We start from the raw sequence: 17,096 nt of genomic DNA, 5'->3' as shown, positions 1-17,096 counted from the left end.
CTGTCAAACAAACCCTTTTTATGTTGGCACACAGAAGCTACCAGCTGTAGTCACTCATGATCACTAACAGGAAGTTAAGAGGCCTTGGCCTTAGCAAGTTAAAAGACATTTTGAAATTTTGAATATGAAGGTCTTAGTGGTGAGTCTGGACACTGGTTTGTAGTCTGGAGGCTGGTTTGCAGTTTGGAGACTGGTTTGTAGTCTGGAGACTGGTTTGTAGTCTGGAGACTGGTTTGCAGTCTGGAGACTGGTTTGTAGCCTGGGGACTGGTTTGTAGTTTGGAGACTGGTTTGTAGTCTGGAGGCTGGTTTGTAGTCTGGAGGCTGGTTTGTAGTCTGGAGACTGGTTTGTAGTCTGGAGGCTGGTTTGTAGTCTGGAGGCTGGTTTGTAGTCTGGAGGCTGGTTTGTAGTCTGGAGACTGGTTTGTAGTCTGGACACTGGTTTGTAGTCTGGAGGCTGGTTTGTAGTCTGGAGACTGGTTTGTAGTCTGGAGACTGGTTTGCAGTTTGGACACTGGTTTGTAGTCTGGAGACTGGTTTGTAGTCTGGAGGCTGGTTTGTAGTCTGGAGGCTGGTTTGTAGTCTGGAGACTGGTTTGTAGTCTGGAGGCTGGTTTGTAGTTTGGAGACTGGTTTGTAGTCTGGAGGCTGGTTTGCAGTCTGAAGGCTGGTTTGTAGTCTGGAGGCTGGTTTGTAGTCTGGAGGCTGGTTTGTAGTCTGAAGGCTGGTTTGTAGTCTGGAGACTGGTTTGTAGTCTGGACACTGGTTTGTAGTCTGGAGGCTGGTTTGTAGTCTGAAGGCTGGTTTGTAGTCTGGAGACTGGTTTGTAGTCTGGACACTGGTTTGTAGTCTGGAGGCTGGTTTGTAGTCTGGAGGCTGGTTTGCAGTTTGGAGACTGGTTTGTAGTTTGGAGACTGGTTTGTAGTCTGGAGGCTGGTTTGCAGTCTGAAGGCTGGTTTGTAGTCTGGAGGCTGGTTTGTAGTCTGGAGACTGGTTTGTAGTCTGGAGGCTGGTTTGTAGTCTGGAGACTGGTTTGTAGTCTGGAGACTGGTTTGTAGTCTGGAGGCTGGTTTGTAGTCTGGAGGCTGGTTTGCAGTTTGGAGACTGGTTTGTAGTTTGGACACTGGTTTGTAGTCTGGAGGCTGGTTTGCAGTCTGAAGGCTGGTTTGTAGTCTGGAGGCTGGTTTGTAGTCTGGAGACTGGTTTGTAGTCTGGTGGGTAGAGATAGTGCTATGTTTGGCAAATTCACCAAAACAGCTTATTTTGTGTGTATGGTATCTGGGAAAGAGAAAAGAGGTTCAAATGTTCATACTTAAGTTATATGAATCATCTGTACCTAAAAATAGGTCCTGGAATCCAAAGACGTGAAGAGAAAGACAGAGAGAAAGAAAGACTACAGGAAGTAAATAAACAAGAGAGAGACAAAGACAGGAAGAAAGCAAGTGTGACTGACAGAACATGAAGAAAGGATAGTTATTTTGTCTGAGAAAAGGGGGACGGTAGGAGGTTGAGCAGAACGGCGAATAAAACTGACAGCTAAAAGAGTTTGCCATCGGGTATCACCAGGCACCACGACCTAAATTTGTATCCTGAGCACAGACACAATGGAGTGGGCCAATCATAAACACAGGCGCCCCACCAGATGGAAATGACGCATTTCTACTCTTACCCGGACGCTCGAGAGCCGTGTTTGTGTTAACGCTGGGTTAGGGATTCAGTCTCCATAGCTTTTTTTCATGATTTCATATGAATACAACTATGACCAGACGCTTTTGTTTGTGGCCTCTGACAACACAACGGCTCTCTTTCCCAGATAAACGGTCAAAATACATCAAAGAATCAGTCTGATGTGAACCTTCTGAGTGTCTAAGTTAAAAACTCTGTGTGCTGCTGCGATACAGGGCAGACTCATTTTATTTTGTGTCTTCTAAAACTGCACCGAGATACGTGTTGTCCGTGGGCATGTTGGCTTTTTATCTGGTACTGGGCCAAGCCTGGACCAGTCAAGGCCAGTTAGAGGACTCATATTAAGTCCTGCTCCCTGAGACTGGCCAACAGAATTATAATGGCGTTAAGAAGCTCTTTGAATCCTCTCTCTGTCTTTCTGTGGGCCTGGCTCAAAAATCCCATCCCTGTGCTTACTGACGCTGGACTCATGCTGTGCACAGCTGGGGGCTGCAGACACTCCAAAGGGCCCTGGAATCTGAGGAGAGAAAAAAGAAATCTTCAGAGCTCCCTACTCACTAACATCATGGAGTTCCCACTGAAAGAACAAGCTCTCTCCTATTCTCCCATATCTCCCATTTTCTTTTTCTCTCTTCCTTTCTTTCTTTTTTTATTCCTGTCCTTTTCTCTGGTCTTTGGAACAAGTCAGGGACGGAGACTATAAGTTCATCCACAAGGTGAGTACAAGCTAGTGAAACGATCGTTTTCTGGACACAGGATCTGCCCGTTTTTTGGGGGGGATTTTCCTTTCACTGCATTCGAGTATTGCCAGGACAGGTAAGAGGTGTTGTAATACTTGGCTGAATTCAGATGTGACTGCAAACAAGTGTTGGTGCTAGACACCCGTTCACACTGAATGCTCTGACCACGTGGCCGGGCTTGTGGCTGCTGACCGACTGCCTTTGGTGTGAAAAGACTGAGAGGTTTGTGCTGTTTGGTGTGAAAAGACAGAGAGGTTTGTGCTGTTTGGTGTGAAAAGACAGAGAGGTTTGTGCTGTTTGGTGTGAAAAGACAGAGAGGTTTGTGCTGTTTGGTGTGAAAAGACATAGGTTTGTGCTGTTTGGTGTGAAAAGACAGAGAGGTTTATGCTGTTTGGTGTGAAAAGGCAGGAAGGTTTATGCTGTTTGGTGTGAAAAGGCATAGGTTTGTGCTGTTTGGTGTGAAAAGACAGAGGTTTGTGCTGTTTGGAGTGAGTGAAAAGACATAGGTTTGTGCTGTTTGGCCTCAAATTTGAGTTAGTCTCTCCAGTCTGTACCAGAGCTAATACTGTTGTTCCTTCCCAGTGCAGGCCAGTGGTCTATACTCTACACCTAAATGCTTCCTACGTGCTCAACAACGGAGATATGAAAATGGAGTCTTTGCGTGTATGACATAAGACTGATCCTACTTTAAAGGCGACCTTCTCCACCATTGGCCAGCCTGCTGCTAGGCGAACATGTCGTATTATCGCCGTTCGAAAGGGGCTATTACTTCTGTTTGAGATAATTTCATCATGCTGAGGCATTTACTCCCCTTGCAGTTTATGGAATTATGCAAACACTTTATTAAGGTTTCAAGAATTCACACCGGTGCGCTGTGGAATTAAATCACAGGGGTCACACGTCTCACTTTTCTGTGGGCTATAGCCTATACATAGCGAGCAGTTATTCCGAGCAAAAGTTGAAAACAATAATTTGTTTCGGAAATTTGTTCCGTTATCGCTGCCGAATAGCCGCAGTCAATGGAGTAATAAAACTGACTTATGATTAGCCTCTCGCGCTGCTCATTCACGGAGAGACACGCGCGTTGGCTGTCAAGAGCCGCGGCGCACGCCGCTGAGCTCCCGAGGTGAGCGTGCCCGCCGCAAGCACACTGAATTTAATGAGAGAACGACTGTATCCGCAGCTGAGACAATTTTTTCTCCATGTATCGTGCTATATGAGTAACCGAGAAGGCACTGATGAGGCGCAATTAGATTAGCTCACCGTTTCGCCGCTGTCGCGGATTAATTTTGAAGCGTTTGGCTGTCCTGAGCCGCTTCCCGGTGTTAGTCGAGGCTGATTCTAAGCCCTAGTGAGAGGAATGAGGAAAGGAAAGCGGCGTCGGATTAAAGATAGGTAAAGATAAGGTTATTTGGTTATTTGTATTCCCCTGCCAAGACGATAAACCCACACGCTGGAAGCAGAATTATTCATATTTATGACATTTTTCTCTGCAATGTGATGTTTTGTTCGAGGTTGCTCATTTCAATTATTTTAAAACTAAATAACTCAGTAATTCCTCTTTGGACCCTCTAAAATGATTGTTATTATTATAATGACAGAAGTTCCATTTGCGTCATTTGATTTATGATTGATTTACAATATATGATAATATAATATTTTCCACAAGACGCTATTTCTTTCTATGCCCACCTTGATGAATTAAAGAAACAGGAATAAATGATAAGACATCTGTTCTTCAACAGAGGAAAACCGTGAATTTTACCGGTGAAGAAATCGTTAGTTTTTGTTGTCCCTCCTTAAAGATTAGAATGTAAAACAATAAATGTGCAATGCATCTTACTTAAAGACATGTCTGTTGTATGCAAATTTGAAATCTAACAATTTTTAATTAAACAAAAATCCCAGAATGATATGTATTGGTGTTTACACTTGTTATGAGAGACTTACTTGACAGGATAATATTTGTTATTAAAGCAAATAAAAATCATGTCCTTGCTAACGTGTGTTTATCTTATACTGGCCAGGGTGAGGTTAGTTTGTATTAATTAGTTCGATTACCCATTGCTTGTATATGATACCAAGTAAAACTGATTCCCAACACAAAGTATCGGAGGAAAGCAAATTTTATTTTACGATGAATAAATTCCCTCTCTACCTTAGGAGGTTGTGTGTGTTAGACACATGAGATCTGAAAGGAAACATTTTTGGGCTCTTTGTAATTAACTCATACATTTTTTTTTGGAATATAATGTAAGCATACACTAAGGCCTGTATCCAATCACACAGTGGCATTCATATTGATCAAATATAACCAAATATCAGATGTCCTCCACAAATATAACCAAATATCAGATGTCCTCCATAAATATAACCAAATATCAGATGTCCTCCACAAATATAACCAAATATCAGATGTCCTCCACAAATATAACCAAATATCAGATGTCCTCTACAAATATAACCAAATATCAAATGTTCTCCACAAATATAACCAAATATCAAATGTCCTCTACAAATATAACCAAATATCAAATGTCCTCCACAAATATAACCAAATATCAGATGTCCTCCACAAATATAACCAAATATCAGATGTCCTCCCCAAATATAACCAAATATCAGATGTCCTCCACAAATATAACCAAATATCAGATGTCCTCTACAAATATAACCAAATATCAGATGTCCTCCACAAATATAACCAAATATCAGATGTCCTCCACAAATATAACCAAATATCAGATGTCCTCCACAAATATAACCAAATATCAGATGTCCTCCACAAATATAACCAAATATCAGATGTCCTCCACAAATATAACCAAATATCAAATGTCCTCCACAAATATAACCAAATATCAGATGTCCTCCACAAATATAACCAAATATCAAATGTCCTCCAGAAATATAACCAAATATCAGATGTCCTCCACAAATATAACCAAATATCAGATGTCCTCCACACCTCTCTATCCCTTCTTCCAGTTCCAGTCCAGTCCCAGTCCCAGTCCAGTTCTTCAGGCCTAGATGACCTGTGATGTTTATGTTTCTGTTATATCTCTCCTCTTATTCTTTCCTGCCATCATCTCCCCGTGTCTTGTCCATGTGGATCTGGGCTCTAAAATGGAGGATCAGTCCCCTGCGTCCTCCCTGTTAAAATGGTTCCCTCGTGTGCATGGAGGCGTCAGCCCTGTGCTGAGAAGAGCTGGGTTGTGTGGAAGAGGCAGATGTGATGTGTTCAGTAATGGTTTTATTATGAATGAGCAGTCAGAAAAGTGCAGTGTGTACCTCACCGAGGCATGCCTGAGGAGAGCTCAGTATTACTGCGCCCTCACTGGTGCAAAGTTCCTGTGAGTCTCACTCTTTCTCTCATTCTCTCATTCTTTTTTCTTTCTCTTTCTCTCTCTCTCTGTCCCTCTCTCTATCTCTGTCTCTCTCCTCCCCTCTCTCTCTGTCTCTCTCTCTCTCATACAAACAGATGAAAACATGCACAAATTACTAAACAGAAACAATTTCATACTTAAACTCCCCTTTACACACATACACACTCATACACATCCAGACAGAAATGAGTTTATCCCTGTAGCTCTGGCACCTGAAGACTCTCCTGGGAGATTGGACAGTAATCCCTGGCCTCCGTACGGAATTCTGAAGAGATTACAGTGGGAGAGATGGGAATTATCCTTTCCCTCTTAATGTGAATATGGATTAAAGACAGCACGTGATGTACACGTTCACATCCTCATACACACACACTCTACCAGTCAAATTAGATCCCCTGTGTTGAAGACATGCAAATGCACAGCCTGTAAGAGGCGTATTTGGTGATGATGTCATATTGTCAATGATACCATCTGACGTCGCACTGATGACACCAACCCGCCAAAGCCAAATAAATGTTAATCAGCTATACAAAACTAACATAAGCTACATGTGAAGGACACACAGTCAGCCATACTCCATAGGCGCTTTCGCACCAAACAGTTCTAGGGTCTAATTCGATAGGAACTACCCCCTGTGGAGCTTCCCATAGAACTACATTCGTTCTAGGGCCTTTTTTCTGTTTGCTTTCGCACCGCCAGTAGGAACGCTGAAGTGACGTAAGCCGGCCGACGGTATAGCAGCTAAGAGCTGTTGTTTATGACTAACCAGGATAGCTGCACATTTTGAAGTACAAATTTAATGACTTTTAAGACCTTTTAAATACCTCCAAAAGGAAAAAAAGAACCATTACTGCGGCAAAAGAAATCGACAAACTAGACTACAGTATACGCAATGAGTTTTATTGAATTTGAATGACAGAAATATTGATTGCACATTAGATAACCTATAACTGCCTTCTCATTAACGAAAATAAAACTGTATGGCGATAGACCCAGTCCAATGGAGAAAATAATTTCCCAATGCATTTATGCATTTACCACCGCAGTAGCAGTGAATGACTTAATGGGCATAGTACTTTTCGGGTGCTAGCATAGCGCTTGTGCCTGACCCTTGCTCGCGGCATCGTGGTTTTTTTTTTCCCCGCCGCAGCCCTAAAATCGTAAGCTGGATAAACACATTCTTATTTTAGGTTAAAATGCGGATCACAGCCACACAAGCGGACACACAAGCACCTACCGAAGCGGAGTGTACGCTACCTCTTCAATGTACAAATATACATTGGACGTTGCAAAATGGTCAATGTTGGGGGATATAAAATACCGGTAAAATAAAACATAAAAACTATGTGCCCCCCTCCTACAATTCCAGACATTTTGAGACATGAATATCAAAAGCTAAATGAAATACGTTCTAAGACTTTATATTTTGCACGGATCTTTAAAAATGGCGGTTGCAATCATCGTATACCTGCGTCTGGACCAATGGCTGTACACCTACGTCACAAGGTTCCTATTGTGCTGCAAAAGTACCTACCCTGGAGTAGGGGCTAAAAAAGCCCCTCAAAACAGCGTTCTTAGAACTAAAATCGTTCTAAGTTCCTGCGGTGCGAACACGCCAAAAAGGGGGTACTTTCTCCAACAGTTCTAAGAACTATGAAAAGTTCCTCCGGTGCGAAAGCGCCTCATGTGAGAGCTGAGGCAGGTTACCATGGGAACACGTTGTTTGGCTGATGAAGCCTGTTGGACCAGACTCTGTCACTGATAAATACCTGTGCCTCGGTAAACAAACTTTAACCTCTGACCTTCTCTCTGTCAACCCTCAAGTGTACGCTTATGCATGATCCGCTAAACCCCCACGAAAAAAGGTGTCACCGGGACAAAGGTGGAACAGCGTGAACCTACAAACTGTCCGACGTTCAAGATGGAACAGGTGAATACTCAAGACTAAAGACATGACATCCGCTCAAGCATAGAGGAGTCTTTCCAACAAACTAAGAAGATCATGACATTGTGATTGTGAGTTACTACAGTGCAGCTTTGACCATTCAAAGTGATCACTGTCTGTGGAGCGACGCCTTTTAAGGAGACAAATTCTATCGTCTGGACTGCATTTGCCGACGCTCCCTGATCCCGTAAACTGGCTGATATGTCAGTCAGCTCCCTGTTTCAGCCAGGACATGCTGGTCTTTTCCTGCTGTTTGGGAGCGGATTTGTATTTAGGGATTCATTCTTCTTATCTTTGGTTGGCAATAGAGAAGAGTTTTGAGTTTCTCACAGGGGAGGGTACAGAGAAATAAACCCATGTTTATTAGAGTCCATGAATAATACAGGAAACCACAGCTGTAGAGAGTAAATGTCCTATTTCTTTAATAACAGGAGAATAATGGTACAGTGCATGACACAGGGTGGATGAGGACTATTACACACACGCGCACACACACACACACGCGCACCCGCACACACACACGTGCACACACACAGACACACACACACACACACACACACACGCACACACACACACAAGATGCATTGACAATAATTTGCAAGACAACACTTTGCAGGTGTTTTTGTACATCAAAATATGCATAGTGATGCATAGAGAGTATTGTGTTTACTCAAACAGTGAGAAGTGACTGTGTGTGCTGTAATGTGTGGAGTCCAGACTACATAATTGGTTTCTCTCTCTCTCTCTCTCTCTCTCTCTCTCTCTCTCTATCTGTGCCTCTATATCTATCTATCTATCTATCTATCTATCTATCTATCTATCTATCTATCTATCTATCTATCTATCTATCTATCACTGACACATGCAGATATGTTTTGGTGTACACAGAGTGAGTCTGATTTTTGACACTGTTCGTCACTGCTGATCACGTCTTTGTGAAAAGCTATCTCTGTGATCCTACAGCTGTGAGACCTGACTGACAAAACTCTCACGTCCTGAGGCGCTGTCTCTCGCTGAAGCAGGGAGGGAGAGGAGTGAGAGGAGTGAGATGGAAGAAGGGAGGAGTGAGGAATGGGGGTGGTGCAGTGGTGCCTGAGGGTGTTTGGTGATGTGTTATTATCATGGGTGTAGCTGGCAAACACTCCTGGTCTTCACAGTATATATATATATATATATATATATATATATATATATATATACGTGTTTTTCACAGCCCAAGTCAATTAGCTTTATAGCACTTAGCATGCCATTAATTAGCAGTGTTTCTGTCTGTTTCCCCCTGAGAGAGAGGAACAGGAAAAGGCACACATACATATTAGAGAGAGAGAGAGACAGGCACACACACATCTTAGAGAGAGAGAGACAGGCACACACACATCTTAGAGAGAGAGGGACAGGCACAGAGACCCTGTACTCTTTAGAAGGCAGAGTTTGCATGCGTGCGTTCTTGTGCCATTGCGAGGATATGAAGTGTGAGTGTGAGTGTGTGTGTGTGTGTGTGTGTGTGTGTGGGTGTGGGTGTTTATTTGTGTGTATATAAAATAATCTCTGTATCGGCTCTTTTTCGTTGCAGGTGCTGTGTCTGAGAGTTGGGTAGTGTTTACTGTGATACCTGATGACTGAGACACAGGCTCTGAGTTGGGTAGTGTTTACTGTGATATGTGCTGTGTCTGAGAGTTGGGTAGTGTTTACTGTGATACCTGATGACTGAGACACAGGCTCTGAGTTGGGTAGTGTTTACTGTGATACGTGCTGTGTCTGAGAGTTGGGTAGTGTTTACTGTGATACGTGATGACTGAGACACAGGCTCTGAGTTGGGTAGTGTTTACTGTGATACGTGATGACTGAGACACAGGCTCTGAGTTGGGTAGTGTTTACTGTGATACATGCTGTGTCTGAGAGTTGGGTAGTGTTTACTGTGATATGTGATGACTGAGACACAGGGTCAGTAAAGTTCATTGGTGACTATGATCACTGGCATGGGAACTGGGAACTATAATGACAGTGTGTGTGTCTGTGTGTGTGTGTATGCGTGTGTGTTTGTGTGTGTGTGTGTGTGTGTGTGTGTATGAGCGACAGAAAAGAGAAACTCATTAAACATGTCAAGCCCAAAGGAAATTTATAATTGAAATAGTATTTTTCATTTTATATAAAATGGTCTTTATATTTTAATTTTAAACAGAAAAGTCTTTATTCATTCCCAATAAATCTAAAAAAAAAACCCTAGTGGACATCGTATGTATTTTACAGTGTGTATGATAAGCTTTTTGGATACAGACATGGTAATGTTGAATATCACAGTGGCTATACTGTCAGGACTATAACTCTCTCCAACCACATCTGTACAATGACAAAATTTACATTGTTTCACTCTAACTAGGCCTGTACACACACACACACACACACACAGACTGAGGAAAGGGGGAGCAGAAGAAGTGAGGAGAAGAGAGAATTAGACTGACAGAGAGACACAGGAAAAAAAGAGACAAGCAGTGATAGTGTGAGTATTCCAAGTAAAGATGCAGAGAGTGCAAACCAGAAGGAAAAAAAGGGGAAAAAAAGTGACAGATTTTCTCCATTCTGTTATGAATGGGAACTCAGGTTGTGGTTCTCACTGCAGAGGGATGTAAACACAAGTCTCACCCCCGGAATCTTCCATCCCAAACCCAGCCCCTCCCTCCCGTCTCCCCTCTGCACACAGACCTGGTGCCCTTCCTTCCCCCACCAATCCAGAGCCTCTCCTCCTCCTCCTCAGCCTCCTCAGAGTGTGGTGGCAAACACACAAAGTGTCTCACACTTTCACCAACACCCCCGTTTAGCCTTCAGGTTAATCGGCTCAGTTTAAACTGCCATGTTTGTGTACATAAAGAGGATTGTGATGTGTGATGCCTTGGACAGAATTAAATGTGCATGTGTGTGACTGTGTGTGTGTATGTGAGTGTGTGTATGTGTGTGTGTGTGTGTGTGTGTGTGTGTGTGTGTGACTGTGTGTGTGTATGTGTGTGTGTGACTCTGTGTGAGTGTGTGTGTGTGTGTATGTGTGTGTGTGTGTATATGACAGATTGTGTGGAGAATTGATCCTGTCTTATCGTTCTTTCTGACACTCAAATAAATAAAGCTTACAGTTCAAGCTAGTAAAACATCAAAACATGCATCTTTCCTTAGTTAAAAACTTCACATTTGACCTATTAATGGAAAGCAGGTTATAGTATCACACAAACATTATTTGCATCCTATGCTTCATTTAGCTTGAAATTTGTGACGATGTTCCTAAACTGACAGTTTTTGCTATGTCCATTTTTCAGTTGAGGGTGTCTTGGTTTCAAAATAATGAATAAAAACCTTTAAAGTCAAGAGCAACTATTTTTATTTATTTCAAAAGTCTAAAGAAAAAAAATTTGAATATCTTAATTTATTAATGTCTGCAAATGTTCCGTCAACTATGTTACTAACAGAATTACCCCCTGCAACTCAAAAATGGTTTGTCCCAATACCATGTGACCAGCATCACATGATGTCATTTTCCTCTGTGGCGGCTATGTTGACCATACTGTGGTCACTGTGCTCTCTTTTTTTTCTCGAGATTCTATCTATAATAGCACATTGCCAATGAGTATATTAATTGACCATCAGCTATGTTATATACATTGTTATGGTTTGCAATTTTTAAATATTTTAATTCCATTATATGTTGAAATTTGATGTTAATCTGTTCAAGACAATGACGTGGTCAGGAAGGCAAGGCCTACCACTGAAATTATGTTTCGGTCTGAGTTTCAGTTTCAGAACCGTTACATCATTAATGCTACCTGTAAACTACGTTACCCAGTAGTCATCAGTCATCAGTCATCATTATCACATCATGATCATTATCAGTCTACATATGTCACTACACACATTATTCATATGGGCACACTTTCCCCTTCTGCCTCATCAACACATTTTTTAAAAATCCAATTCTTTTAACTAGTAATAAATAAACAATAGCAGTAATAAATAATAGTAATGATACATAGTTGTAATACACATCCTTTCCCTTAAGAAAAAAATAATACAAATTTTTAATGTTTAAGTTTTGCAAGTAGCGGATATGTTACACTGAAGGAATATGCTAACTTGAACCACTGATTGTTCTATTGAAAAAGAACATTATTTTTGTACTTTTTTGTAGATGTGAAATGTACCCCAAATTATAGAATGACTCATGAATCTATAGCATCTATCCTTCGTTCAAAACATTAAAACATGAATCTATACCATCTCGCCTTAGTTAAAAACATTAAAACATGAATCTATACCATCTCGCCTTAGTTAAAAAAAATAAATGTATAGCATCTCCTCCTAATTCTTTTCTGTCTTGTGTTTTCTCATAATTCTTTTCTTCTATTCTATTCTTTTCTTTTTTGATCTGTGTTTGGGGTATCAACTCTCCAGTTAAAAGAATTCTCTCTCTCTCTCTCTCTCTCTCTAACCCTTTCTGCAAATAATTATGAGTCAGTGTAATAGCCCACGCATAAAATGGCCGCACAAACAGGGAGGCAAATGGTTTTCATATGATAAATTCCATTATGCTAGCCTTTTGTGTGATATTTATGCCGTGAAGCAATACATAAAAATATCGATATTTGTTTTGTGAGAGATACACTTTGCGCTTGCTTTGAACGTTCATTAATAAACAATGCTCTCGACTGGTCATCATAATGATTTTGTTACACGTCAGAAATCTGAGAAGTAGTCCCTCGCTTTTACAAAAGCTCCCAGAAATATTTGTCGAATTTCCTGAGGTGAAGAAAAGTGATTTATGAGATAGGATTATTGCCAGCAAAAGCTTGTTAAAATCTACCTTTAACTATTTTTATTTGGGTGAATTAAATATTTGGATACAGTGTATGCTCATTATTGTCGATAATTTATCAATTCTAGTATAACGTTTTGTATAGTAATCATTTCTATATATGCAGCAACAAATGTTTTTACTGACAGATATTTTCTCTAGGCTAATCATCAACGGCAATAGGGCCGTTCCTCTCACCACAACATGAAATGGATGAAATTACACCATTAAAACAACTCGTCGGAAAGTTTAAGATAGCGTAGGATAAAACGTTCTGCTGAATAGGCCAGAAATTATTTGTGTCGCTCTAGTGTGTTTCGAAAACACACCGTCTCAAACGAAAAATCGCGATTATTGCCTTGGTAGTAAGCACACGTAATAAAACAGGCATAAAACTCTCGAGAGTTCACGCCATTCAAACTCGCTCAACCTTCATTTCACCACTCGTTATATTACACCAGTCTTACGTTCAGAGATCTAGACGGCTTTCAGTCAGGCGCGAGAGAAACGGCTCCGTCATCAAAGATGCACTGACCACCCGCATCAAACACTGGTTACGAATTTGGCTATATTTGTTGCGTTTATATCAAGAAAAAAAGAGACAACTTTCCAATAACTAAAAAGCTATTTGGATGTGGTGAACTTTGAGATCCAGCAATAGCTGTGGGGTTTTACATCCGTGACATTTTAAGGAATTAAGTAGGCTGCATTTTAAATTTGTTAGGTTGCACTGTTGACGATAAAACATTTCCATACACCAACTAATTGCTTTTGTATTATCTAAAAAAGGGGCAACCCGTACATGAAAATAATTTCCAGAAATTACGTGCGAAAATGAACACTGCCGAGCCTTTAGACATCGCAAATTGTATAAAATGTTTACAGCTTTTAATTAATTTTCTTAATTTTATTTCTAAAATAATCTACATATGTCATGTGATGGGCCATGATGATAAGATATCTATTGAACTAACTGATCAAAATTTTCAGAAAATTAACATTAAATCATTCCTGTCTCAAAGAACAGTCTCCTGGATTAATATGTTAATATTTTAACTGTTGTGTTAATATAACACAGACAGGAATGCCAACAACCGCTCTGTGTGGACTTCACTGTTGGACTGTGTGAGATACTGAGCCATGTGTCCTTTACTGTGGACAGAGCCAAGACAATCGCGAGTCTGTAAGCAGGAGAGAAGCCTAATCTGAACACACACACACACCCCTCTGAAAATTAACAGTGAGCACTGAAAACTGTATAGTTTTGTATATTGTACATTGTATGTTTTCTCTTGTATATGTTTGATAATGTGTTGTCTTTTATTTAAGACCAGTGAGGGGCATGACTGGACGTTAATCGGCCTTACGTCAGAGGTGTGGTTACACTGAGAAATGTGGACACGTCTGTTCAACATTGTTTCATTTACAGCTCATAGACTCTGAGCTACAAAAACTCATTCAAATTTGAGATTTGCTGTTCTGTAATGCCATTGAAAAATTGCTGCCATGCGACTGGTTGATTCTGGTCATGGAATGTTCAGTGCAAGGATCACAGGGATTATCCAGTTTATTGCATCGTTGCTTCCAAAATGAGTCAGACATTCTTCATCTCTGGATATACTACAAGTCTGAAATTTTTTTGAAATTTGAAAATACTCTGTTTGCTATTACTACAGCTATTACTACTACTACTACTACTACTATTAGAAATAATAATATTTTTGTCATGATTGCTCTTTTAACTCAAAAATCATCTCTGTATTGCAGGAGCTTAAACGTGCAGTAATGGTCACCATTGAAACCTGAGATAAAAACATTCAGTTCCCAGTTTGACGGATGGTTTAAGTGCATTTCTCATCTGTTATGGAATGCCAGGCACTGGATCACCCTTCCATCTGTGCAGCAGGACAGTACAATGCACAGCTCTGCCTTACTCACCTTTTCAACTCACACAAACTCTCCATGCCTCTCTCCGCAATACAGCAAACAGCCTAGTGACCTAGTGAGGTTAGATCTGTTACACTTCACTTGGAATAAAGAGCTTAAGACCAGGGGGTCAGAGGTCAAGGCTGAAGGGTCGGATGTGGACAATGAGCTAAAACAAACTGGGTGAGATAGAGGGTCTATGGACACAGGGCATTGAACCGAAACACTACAACAACCCCCCCCCCCCCCTTTCAATGACTCCCTTGAATATCCATAAATGCACAGATATCCTTAGATACAGAGCAGAATGGAGAACTTCCCTGTCGTGTCTGACTGTAACCTGCGAAACAGAAACCAGTATGAAACAGAACCCAGTATGTGCAACTTGTCCAGCAGTTAGTTACATACACATTCCAATTAATTTGCATTTACCTTCAAAATGACATGTAGCTACATTCAATGTAATGTATTCTAATTGTACATTTATGATACAAACATTTTTTATGAATTGCTCATCATTCAAACACACATTTCATTTATTCCCTTTCTGTGTGTGTGTGTGTGTGTGTGTGTGTGTGTGTGTGTGAGATGTGAATATGTGTGATGTGTGTATTTATGTGTCTGAGATGTGTGTGTGTGTGTGTTTGTATGTAATGTGTGTCTGAGATGTGAGTGTGTGTGATGTGTGTGAATTGTGGCCTGTGTGTGTGTGAACTGTGGTGTGTGTGATTTTTGTGTGTGTGAGTGTGATTTTTGTGTGTGTGTGAGTTTGTGTGTAATGTGTGATGTGAATATGTGTGATGTTTGTATTTGTGTGTCTGAGATGTGTGTGTGTGTCTGATGTGTGTGTGTGTGTGTGTGTCTGATGTGTGTGGTGTGTGTGTGTGTGTGTCTGATGTGTGTGTGTGTGTGTGGTGTGTGTGTCTGATGTGTGTGGTGTGTGTGTGGTGTGTGTGTGTGTGTCTGGTGTGTGTGTGTGTGTGTGTGTGTCTGATGTGTGTGGTGTGTGCGTGTGTGTGTGTGGTGTGTGTGTGTGTGTGTGTGTGTCTGATGTGTGTGGTGTGTGGTGTGTATGTGTGTGTGTGTGCGCTCTCTCAGGGATGCTGTCGTGGCAGCTTCCTGTGCTCTCTCTGTTTGCTGGCTGCTGACCAGCAGTGAGGAGTAACAGACGGCATGACAACTATAGAATGGAGAATGGAGTCCTGCCTCTTCTCTCCCAGCTCTGCAGGCCATGGCAAGCCATTAGGCAACATTTATTTATAGAAACCTCAATAATCTCAGTCTTATATACGTCCAGACTGCAAATCTCCACTACTGATATTCACCATTATTATTATTGTTGTTGTTGTTGTTGTTGTCGTTGTCGTTGTTGTGGTGGTGGTGTTTTTTGTTAAATTGAGTATCTGCTGAGAGAGAGTGAATGGGGGCTCTTTGGCATGTCTTTGGACTGCTGAACAGAGCTCTTCTTGTCAGACAGCTACACTCTCTGCTTTCCTCTTCTGTCAGATCAACTGGCCTCTGAACCCCTGGTCCAGGTATCAGCTTAATAGAGTAACTGTGATCAGATCTTGCACTTTAAAGAACTTAATAAAGAAAAAGGGATGTTTGGGTAAAGCCATACAGTTCAGTACAGTACCTGTACATTTCATGATTCATCAATGAAAATGAAAATAATAAATTTAAAGCCATACTTTATTTGTTTTCTGCCTCTGGTTGTTGTCTTAACTCATTCTTAAAAAGAATTGTTCTGAAAAAGAGAGAAAAGCCGTCCATAATATTCACAGAACAGAACACGCACACCTAACTGTATTTTACATTACAAAAGGGTCTTTGACAGACTCTACAGGTAAGGATGCAATCCATCGGAGGACCGTCGAGTATATAAGTAACCGTAAACGGATGGAGAAAACCATTTTTGGTTAAAAAACAAACAAACATGTTACTCCTCTAGCAAACTACGTTTGGAAGGCCCCTACGAGTGGGGTAATTATTTACGCCGCACCCACAAATCTCATAAAAACGGACATGATGGCCAAAATACGTGAATCATGTTGTCAGATATCAGTTCAGACAATCAAGGAGAAAAGTGAACGGTGTCACAACAGTGTTAAATACCTGTTTACCTTTTTCATAAAAACATGTAGAGCGACATTGTGCAAGATATATTCACACAACAAATTGGTCTCTGCCTTGTCTTGAAAACAGCTTCGTTGTTTGAAAATTACAAACTTAAGAATGGTGCAATGTGAAAAATATCCAATTGTGACAGAGTTAATGACTAATATAAGTTGATGACTTGCTTTTCTCATGCAAAAATTACCTTGGGACTGGATGTCAATCTCCCGACATCCCTTTCAAAACATTCACATTCCAACCTAATGAATGTACCTCGCCCTTCCTACATTTGCCAAATCCTTCCGCGCATACCATCTTTTCAAATATCTTTGGAAATGTGATCAAACAAAGCAGAGGCGGCTTCGAACACTCAAAATGAGTTGCAAAAAATCTGGAACAATATAAACAGATATTTTAAGGCTATTTTGGAATTTAGCTCAAACCTGAAACGGTCTAATTTATGGGG

This window comes from Chanos chanos, chromosome 12 (genome assembly GCF_902362185.1).
Source record: "Chanos chanos chromosome 12, fChaCha1.1, whole genome shotgun sequence".
Lineage (NCBI taxonomy): Eukaryota > Metazoa > Chordata > Actinopteri > Gonorynchiformes > Chanidae > Chanos > Chanos chanos.
Note: the sequence above shows the minus strand (reverse complement) of the source record.